The sequence below is a fragment of the Aythya ferina genome, assembly GCF_964211825.1.
Source record: "Aythya ferina genome assembly, chromosome: 6".
Taxonomy (NCBI): Eukaryota; Metazoa; Chordata; class Aves; order Anseriformes; family Anatidae; genus Aythya; species Aythya ferina.
Genome location: NC_140303.1, coordinates 34,704,858 through 34,714,159, shown reverse-complemented (window position 1 = coordinate 34,714,159; position 9,302 = coordinate 34,704,858). Strand labels below are relative to the sequence as shown.

The 9,302-nt window shown below is 49.6% G+C and overlaps 1 long non-coding RNA gene across 1 annotated transcript; it reads right to left on the bottom strand.

The window, feature by feature from the left end:
- Positions 1-1,453: 1,453 nt before the first annotated feature.
- Positions 1,454-8,896, bottom strand: LOC311439111. Its single transcript, XR_014694545.1, has 2 exons — positions 8,844-8,896; positions 1,454-2,600 (listed from the first exon to the last, which is right to left on the bottom strand). It is a non-coding gene; the product is annotated as an uncharacterized lncRNA (long non-coding RNA).
- Positions 8,897-9,302: the final 406 nt, after the last annotated feature.

Sequence of the window (9,302 nt, the reverse complement as noted above, 5' to 3'; positions counted from 1 at the left end):
GTGCCTTATGTCAAAGGATAGGTAATCTCTAGAGTGAAATAAACAGGGAAACTCATCTCAGAAGTCTGACAGATTACATCTAGAGTGCTAGTGATGCTTTCATCCCTGCCCCAGTATAAAGCATCTTAAAAGGGAGCAAACCCTGCCACAGGAGCAGAAACCACTGGCACAGGCAGGTTAGGATTCCCTCCAGAAAAGGTGAGCCATGGCAGAGGGGTGCAGGACACACATTCTCTCCCACTGGCCCCAAGGGGTGAGTGGCACCTGGGAGATGACAGCACAGGTCCTTTTTATGGATTTCTACTTCCATCTCCACACAAACTGTCTTGAGCTTTGTTCTTTAAGTCTAGAAGTGACAGGAAGCTGCTCTGCCCTTTGCTTTGTAGCAGTAGGACCTGAGATTTTCTCTGGGGCTGTCTCACTTGGATGGGTCAGCTGGTTACAGAGGTTCAGGGCTGAACATGAGCTACCTGCAGAGCTTGATTTCTGGTGTTTGCTCTTTTCTTTCCTAAGTGAGGCAATGTGACTATCCAGTGAGCAAACCAATTTGATCTGCTGCTTCACAGGGTGAACACACAATTGGGAGGAAAAGCCAAAACCCATGAATTTTGCAGTGAAAAGAAATCAGCTAGGTACTCAGATGACTCATCTCACATTTTCCCAAAGTGTTTGTTCTTATTTTTGAAGGGCTGAAGTGAAATACATGAGAACTGTATACAGCCTTGATTTAGGGGGATATGAACTGCTTCCTCCACAGGAGACTAAAAAGTAAACATCCAGCCTGGGAGTAACTCCACCAGCTCCTACACAGTCACACCAATGCCGAAACTGATTTACAGAAGACAACAAGCAAAATCTGAGAAGGTCAAACAGCAAGAGAAATTGGGAAGAGTGAAATGCCTTGAACTTCTCATAGGCCTGAACCCACAACATAAGCACAGGCTTTTCCTGACAAAGGAAGTATTTCAAAACATTGGGATCTTTGTCAATTTAGCTTAACTGTCTGTACAGCCCCTGCCAGGAGCTAAGGGGCTCAGTTTCATAGCTAAGTGGCTAACAGCTCAGACAAGGACTGAGGGTCAGCATTATTTGTCCCTATGCTCTACATTCGCCCAGCAAGGCAGGTAGGAAGCGATGGGGTGGGAAGGGATGTTCCCCTCAGACTGACCTTTCCTGGTAGAAGTGAAGTCATTGAGACAAAAGCTTTTCTGGCCCCGCTACTTTCTTCTTATTCAATGAAATATTGGTGCTTCCACTCACCGGAATGGAGATTTCCATCCCAAACCAGCATGCTGATATCCTTTCTCTGATGGCAGCCAAAACTTAATGCCTCAGAGGAAAGCAATAAACTGCCACGAAGCACCTGGCCAATTTTATGTGGCTGAAAGGAGCAGAGGAAGGGGCTAATTCCTTCCTGGCTCCCAGGATGATCCCTCTGCTGATGCCTGAGACCTCATGACTTCACTCTTTCCTTCAAGTGTTTCTGACTCCATATTTATCCTGCCACGCTGAGGAGGGTGCAGCAGAAGCGTTGGGTTCAATGGAGTGAGCGATCTCTTGTCCACGTTTGCTCCAAGTATGGGAGCCTCTGAGAGGACAGATTGTGACCCAGCTCTGCCATCCTCCACTTAAAGGACTGAGCACTGTTAAAAAACAAGGCTGGCACTCTCCACACTGTGGCAAGGCTTCCTATCAATGTCATTGTGATCTTGCAGTTGTTGAGCCCTGGATAGGATCCCGGCACAGAGGCAGAACGTGTGATCAGACAAGGCCCAGGAACAGGGTGGGAGCTTCTGAGCAGCGAGAGGCAGCCAGCTAGCCCTTGGCACGTGCAAAGTTCTGCAAGGCTTGGGGAATGGCTTTCAGCTATGTCTGGAAGGGGTCCAGAAGTCCCTCCGGGAAAAATATGTTGCCCATTTCCATCTAATATGTATGCTGAGCTAAGGACACGGAGGCCAACTGGTTTGAGTGCCACAGGGATGATTGCCAGCACATTGCCGGTTATCTTGATCATCACCCCCAGTGAGGGCTGTCAGTATGGTTGTGATTTGACTGTGAGAGTAGGCCAGGGGAAACTGAGGCAAGGCAGGTCTTAAATATCTGATGAGACCAGAGGAACAGCCAGAGCAGGAACAGAACCCAGCTCTCCAGAGAACCTCCCCAGCCCAGTTCTGGAGCCAAAAGATTTTACATCTTCCTGTTTATACATGAATAGTCAAAACCTGTCCCGAGAACCTGCCAAGCTTGTCAGTACAAACTCCAGTCCTCCTTACGTACTCAATGTCTGTTAGCTGCATCTCCCAGGCACACCGCATCCCGAGTGGTCACAGAACAGACAGCAGCCAACCCATGGCTGCTAAAAGACTTGACAGAGGGGTTACAAATACAGGCTTGCAGTGCACTTGCAGGCCTGCTCAGGTGACAGGATGAGCATGCACATCTGTGCTCCACCACGGTACAAGTTTCTGCATTCCTAGAGGTTTCTGGTGCCTGCTCTCTGTCCCGCACGCAATGCAAACACAGCCTCAGCTGTCATGACCAGCTGCGCCAGCCAAACCACTTGTGGCATTAAGGTGAGAACCAGAGCATCCCACGTGTCCCTGTAGACAAAGGATAAACAAAAAGATCTGGCTTTGCTCAGCTTGGACAAAGCACATCACCTGCAAGCCCCCAGGAGGGGTGTACTGGCATCTCAGAGCTGATGCTCACCGTGTGCCATGCAGACACAGGCAGCAGCCAGGACTGAGCCATTCCCTCTGTCTGCTACCTCCCGTCCCCTGGGCTTTCAAAGAAATGTGACTTATCATGCATGCTCGCTCTATCAAAGTTAATTTTTAACCCAGCTGATTAAAAAGTCTTTAAAAGCCTTTAACCAGCTTCCATTGTGGGAGATCAGAATCACATTTTGACATCTGCGTTTAGGTGTATTCATCTTGAACTGAATCTTACTCTTAAAAGGGACACATTGCTGAGGGGGGGGGGTTCAACCCTAATCAGCCATCAGATCTACACGAGACATCCTTTGAAGAACCTCAGCCATGGGACAAGTTTCAGCAGGGACCTACCCCTTCTGATATACCGCAGCTGTGAGGCAGTGATACCCAGTGTCCTGGCCCTTTCTGATACAGGGCAGAACGACCTCTTGGGTGGCTGCAGGGTGAGGCAGAGCATGGTTAGTAGCAGCAGCACCAGAGCATGCCCAGACAGCAAGAAAAAAAAAAAAAAAGTGGTCAGTCCAAGGGTTTTGCAGAGGCAGGGCAAAAAGCATCATTCCAGTTAAGCCAAATAGCAGCGGAAAAGCTTTGTCTAGGGAAGGAAAAAGGTTTTGTGCAGAGGTTTAATTACATGCACGGTGCATCCTTTCTGACAAGGGTCAAGGGGGCAAAGTGTTTCCATTGAAACAGTAACAGAAAGGGAAAGTTTCCACATCCCCATCCTCAGGATTAAACAGAGGGGTGGGTGGCAAGGGCTCATATTCTAGTGTTTGTTGACAACTTTCCTTTATATTTCCAAAACCAAGCAATCAAAGACTCAGATGTTTGCCAGGCTTCCTGTGAACACCACCTTCCACTCCCTCCTACTTTACAGTGTGCCTTTTTTTTTTTTTTTTAAACATGGTTCCCTAAATGAATGGGCTTGTTTGATCTCATCATCTGCGTGTCACTCTTCAGCTTCCCCCCATCATTAGCCGCTCTGAAACCCACAGACCCTTTCCACCAAGTCTGCTCCAAGGGAAGAGATCTCAAAGATATGCAGTACTGCTGAATTTGTGAAAATAAGAACCTAGACAGAAGACAGGCTGTGTTAGGGATCCCACTGAGGACAGAGCTGAACTGAACCATACAGATCTGCACACAGAGGTGCACTGCTGCTATTCTGTCCTGGCTTTAAGGCCCCAGCGGTCACAGCCTTGATCAAAGCTCAGTGAGATAACACACAACAAGCCAGAACCACGCCACGCTCTCCACATCTGAGGTTCTGCCAGCCCCCAGGCCCAGACACTGAGGGATTTGGAGAGGTCTTTGAGCAACCCGTAGAACAAAAGGGCTTTGCTGGAGGAAAACAGCTAAAAGGAAGTTGCCAGCATCCACAAGTGGGACTTGAACTTGGTGCCAAAGCAGTCCTAGCCTGGAAGACTTCACCATGAGCATCCCGACTGCTGGGACAGGACTCTCCCTTCCCACAGAGGGCAGGCAGAGCCTGCTGGCCCTTACAAAGAGCATGGCAGAAGCTGGCAGCTGCGTTTGGGTGGCCTCACTCTTGGAGAGGATGCTATCTCCAACAGAGCAGATCAAAGGCGTGGCAAAGCTTGGGCTCAAAATAGGTGCTCTGCTCTGGGACTTGTTTCTAGTGCAAGTCCCTACAAAAGAGGAATAAAGACCATCCACTGAAATTTCTGGCCCAGGCCCTAGAAAGCAGCTCACAGGGATGTCCCTCACAGACTCGTTTCACGCGCCTGCACCTCAGGGCTGTCTGGTGGTCTTGCTCTCTGATGGGAAGCAGGTTCCTTTCTCTTCCCACAGGGAAGACAGGATGGTGCAATGTTTCAGTCATCACCAAAGGGGAAAACAAGCTGCTGCATGGATCTATGGCACAGCTGGACTCCCAGCCACTCGGCCAGAGGTCCTGCACTGTTCGCGGTGGTTCCCTGCCAGCCCCTCCACGGTTCATTTCTCCAGCAGAATCCTATTGCTCCTGCAGCTGCAAAGCTCAGGCCCCAGCAATGCTGGGGTTGACATCACCAGATTGTTAAAGCCTCCCTCATTTTGCAAGACCATTTCAAGCACTTTCGTTTGCCTTGGGGACTTCACTGATGTGCCCAAACAGAGCCATCAGCTGAGAATGAGTTTCCCAAGCTGCCACCCTTGTCTTGCAGCATCGAGAAGCTAAATAAATGAGCCCCTCAGCTGTCTCACACCACCATGGGAGTGCAAGGTCAATCAGTCCAGGCCCTTTTTTTGGCACCACCACAGGTGTGGGTGCTGTGGGCATGAAGCAGCATCTTCCAGTGGCTCAGAGAAGCCACCTTCCTGGCAAGCAGCACCTCCAGAGCGTCAGTATTCCGATGTTTTCCCACTTCTGCCTCTTTGCCAGCCAAACTCCATTTCCCTAGCTGCCACTTCCTTGTGCATCTCATTCCCAGCTGTGCTGAGGCTCCTCCGTCTGCCACCAGGCAGCGGAGCTCACCACAAATTACCGATTCCATGAGTCTGCAGGATGCATGCCCTATACTTGGGGCAAAGGAGGGGAGAGGAGAACAGGGGCTTAGCACCGTGCCAAACACACACACAGAGCTCCCTCTGACTGCCATTGTTCTCCCTGCAGGGCTGCTGTGCCTCCAAGGAGAGCTCTTATTTTCTTGATCAAATCTCACTGGATTTGAGGCTAAGGACACGCAGGCTTTGGCTTGGAGCCTTGGAAAGAAAAAAGCCATTAGCCATCAAGAACCAATTTGCCAGAAGCATTGTCTGTTCCTCCGGAGGTTGTGTAGGAAGACCTGGTATGCTTATTCTATTTGCCAGGGGAAAAGGGAGCAGCAGTGACTCCAGACTTCCCTCCTCCCTGGTGTGACAGACCAGGCAAAATATCTTGCCCATAAGCCTGGCCTGAGGACAGATGCCAGAAGGGCTCTCAAGAGATCTACACTTTTAGTGTGTCCATCGCCTCCTTCAAATTAGATAAAAATGCAGAAATCTTTTGTCTACACCCCCAGCATGGCTGAAACCTTTATGTACTGCTACCCAGCCCAGGCCAGGGCTGTCAAGGCTGGTATTAAGCAGACTTGTTGGCTGTATTCACACCTCAGCTCCTCCTGCCCACAACCTCCAACCTTGCTGGATCTCCCATTGCTGTATGTGCACCACCACGACCATTGCTCAGAACTCAATCTGAAAAGCCTGAGTTTCTCAGGGTTCCTCCAAGAGAAAACCTAATGACTTAGGCTCTACTGTGAGAACTGATTGCAGTGTCCACCTGTGCCACAGCCTGCTAGTGTGACCAAGGTCACATCTGGACTTAAACTTCTCAGTAAGGAATCGTTCCTTACAGTCTCTCCTCTGCTCCTTTTGTTTGTGTCCAGCACAAGATGTCTCTTGGTGTCTCCAGCTGTCTACCCACAAGAGCTCTTAAAGGCCAAAGAGCTGCTGAGCAAACAGTGCTATGCCTGGTGTGAAGGGAAGATGTGTTTTCTTGGAGCTGACTTCGAATGAACTACTTCAAATGCAGGAAAGGCTGAGAAAGCCTCCCCAAACCTGGGTCCTTCATCCACACTGTGCATCCCCCACCCACCCATGTGTGGAAAGCATTAGTTTGAGATTGCTGGAAGGTAACTGGGTAAACATGCAAAAATACCCCCAAAAAAACAAATAACAATTTTGAAACATGCTGATGTCATTTAACCAACATGGTCACAATCTCTGTGTGAGCTCTGCCAAAGGGCAACTAAGACTCCAGGAAGGAAAGCAAAGCCTGATTTCATCTGCATTTTCACAGAGCCTCTGACATCAACAGGAAAAATAAAATCCCCAGATGGGCGAGAGGTGAAAGTCATGCATGGCTTTGTCCAAGGTTTGCTGAGGTCTGTAAGAGCAGGACAGGAAGGAAAGGACCCCACGTGAGAACTGCTTGGTTTAAAAAAAATTTAAAAAAAGCTATATTGAATCCTGACAGCAGGCTTTCTGCTCAACCTGGCTGCAGACTGGCTGATTTTGGTCCAGGTGATTTTTCCTTATCAGGCTGAGCACCAGCAAAGAGAAGCACAAGTCATGTTGGTGCCAATCAGTAATGCCACAGAAGGCTTGGTGGGCTGACACAGATCATAAAGGTAAAGAGCAGGAACCCCTGGGGCTCACACTGAGCTGGGAAGTGGGGGAGCCGTGATCTCATCCAGCTCTGCTCATCTGGCACCGTCAATAAGCCATGTTTTCTGATTGTCTCCATCTGTCCCCTCCCTGCCCCAGTGAGCCAGCGGCATTCTAGCCGGGAAAGTCTGTCCACTGGGCAAGTGGACCTGGGGTTACTGGAATACAGCTTCCAGAGATGATGTGAGCTGCATGTGCAGAGCCCAACTGTGCCACTGTGGTAGAGGGCAGAGCAGCAAGAAACCCAAGTTTCTGCTTTGTCCTCACACACGGGGTAGGGACCTCGCTGCTGTGCGCCCACCTAAGAAGCGGGGATGGTGCGGTGACACCTCCCCTCCTGATGTGAGAACGCAGTAATACAGCTGTATATGTTCTCGGTGACTCCTCACAGCTTATCACCAAAGTGTCTGACGTGTGTCTGGGGCACCCAGGCGTACTGTGTGGCCGTGCTGCAGACAGATGCCCGGGGAATTTGGAGGCATCACTCCAAAGCTAACACTTACTTTGCCCTGATAACAGTATCTGCTCCAGATGAATCACACCGCTCCCTGCCTTCCCCATCCAAAAGCAGCATTTATGATCGGAGCTTTTCATTTTGCGAAGCAGATTTGTACCCTGACCTCAAGACATGCCTCCTCTCCTGGAAGGAGGTCTGTCCTCAGTCCCAGCATGGAAAGGCAGGGAGGAGTTCAGCCGGGGCAGCATCCAGCGCTGGGAGGAATGGTCCCTTTGACACAGCCCATTTGAGGTTTGGAGTAAGGGATGGTGGTGGGAAGGAATTAAACACCATAAAAATGCAGAAGGAGTGCTAAAGACATACACTGCCATTTAAATAGGCCAGCGTGATTAAAACCCGATGTGTTGTAAGATCTTATGGGCATCTCATTAAAAACCTATTACTTAAAAAACACAGCTTAGATGGGAATGTTGTTAAAGGGCAACTTAAAATAAAACTGACCATCTGGTCCCCATTAGGCAATTGTCTATAACCACCGTGTTATTATAAAATTCACTGTGTGCTCCACATCTGCTTATCTCCTGCCTGCCCCAAAAAGGGCAGCTTCAGCTGAGATTCAGAGTCTGGAAGGGGCATGGTGTGGGGCAGACACAGGGGGTCTCTGCTGGGGATAGCAATCAGCTCTTCCCATATTATTCTTCTGTCCATGCACCTCCTTACTCATTTATTTATCCCTGTGTCTTCTATCCAACCCTGCTTGCGGCACAAGATGAACCAGGGAATGGCTCTTGGTCCCCTCTCCTACCACTTTCTCCCCACAACAGTGGGATCCCAACACCCAGACCACCCACAGCACAAGAGCATAGAAGGAATCAGCACCACAAGTGAAACATAAAGACAAGAACCCAACAAATCCTGGTCTGGTAGATTCAGCATTTCCTGGAGGGGGTAGACACACTTGTGGCCTCTAAATCACCAAGCACGGGCTCTATCATGGATTCCTCATCCCAGGACAGCCCTGGTGGAAGGCCATAACCATGTTTCCAACAAAATCTACATGCAGAGGCATCAGTATTTTCATTGACTGTATTACAGGAAATCCCAGTCCAATGCAGGAAATCCTCCAAATATGCCCAGAAAAGGCTTTCTACGTAGAAAATAAAGTGAACTAATGCCTTACAAAATGAATAAATAATAAACAGGGCTAGGCTTGGTGTTGGGGAAAAGCAAAGTTCAGGCTGAAAAGACTTTGTAGGAACAACTGAAGGCATTTTCACCTAGGGAAGGCACACACTGGCAAGAGCTGTCATCAGAGGATTCAGATTTCGGAGCTATGCCTGGGAGCAGGACAGTACACTAGTTATGGAGTCCATCAGCAACCACAGAAGAGGGAAGCAATCCAGATCCAGGGTCCATGCAAAGAGCACAATCAGGAACAAAAGGAGATGGAGCCAAAAACATGCCTGGAGGCAAGCGATAGCACACATCAAGGACACACACAGAGGAGACCTGGAGTATAGACCCACCATCTGTCCGGGAGGCAGGAGCAGAGCCAGGGCTGCAGGCAGGCACAGCAACCACAGAGCTCAAAAGAGGACAGCAGAACCCAGGCAGAGCTTAAATGGGCTCCTGGAGCATGGCTGGAGGGTGTGGTGGTGGTCCCAGGTGAGGCCCCTTAGGGTTGCTAACAGCTATGGGTACACTCAGTGCCCTGGCAGGAGAGCTTCGGTACCAAGGGAGGCTAGAGACAGCAGCACTGGGAGAAGAGGAGAAATTTCAGTAAAGCATTGACCCCATGCTGGAACAACTCACAAAATCATTTCCTTCATCCCAGCCAAGAGAGGAGTGATCTCCAGGCACTGGGGCTACATCTGCAAGAGGCCCCTGTTTCCTACATATGGGTCAAAATAGCCCCAAAACACTCAGACTCATGGTTCAAAAGCATCCAGAATGTCCTGGCCCACATATATACGGTAGAAGAAACT